Here is a 522-nt window from a genome sequence, read left to right on the forward strand (position 1 = left end):
GTGTGTTACAGATTTTTCTTTTTTCTTTTTTTTGAGATTCTCTTCATAGGGCTCTTGCCAGTGAATATCATTTGGTGGATTTTGAATGTTTTTGTAGGTTACATGTTAAGTGTTGTTGAGTTTTCAATGTTAGCAGATAAATGTATATTATTTATGGTTGCCAAAATAGAAAGATATCCTTTAGCTGTAAGCATCCGTTAGGACTAAGATGCTGTAAGAGTATATTTATAGAAAAAAATTACCCTCAGGTTTTTTTTAATGTGTTAGAATATTTGATGAGTCAAAGAATATTAAGGATACATATATTGACAAGAATATTTGTCAGAAAATGTTGATTAAAAAGAAGAAAGTAAAGTTTATTATGTAGATGAAGGACATTGTTAAAAAATATATATTTAAACTGGCAAATGAAATTCCAACATTATGTAAGATTGTTTGAATGTATGTGTGTGTGGCTGGATAGCTGTATACATACAATTGTGCACATGTACATAAGCCAGTGTGTGTAATATGATTTTTTTT

The sequence above is a fragment of the Penaeus monodon genome, chromosome 20 (genome assembly GCF_015228065.2).
Source record: "Penaeus monodon isolate SGIC_2016 chromosome 20, NSTDA_Pmon_1, whole genome shotgun sequence".
Taxonomy (NCBI): Eukaryota; Metazoa; Arthropoda; class Malacostraca; order Decapoda; family Penaeidae; genus Penaeus; species Penaeus monodon.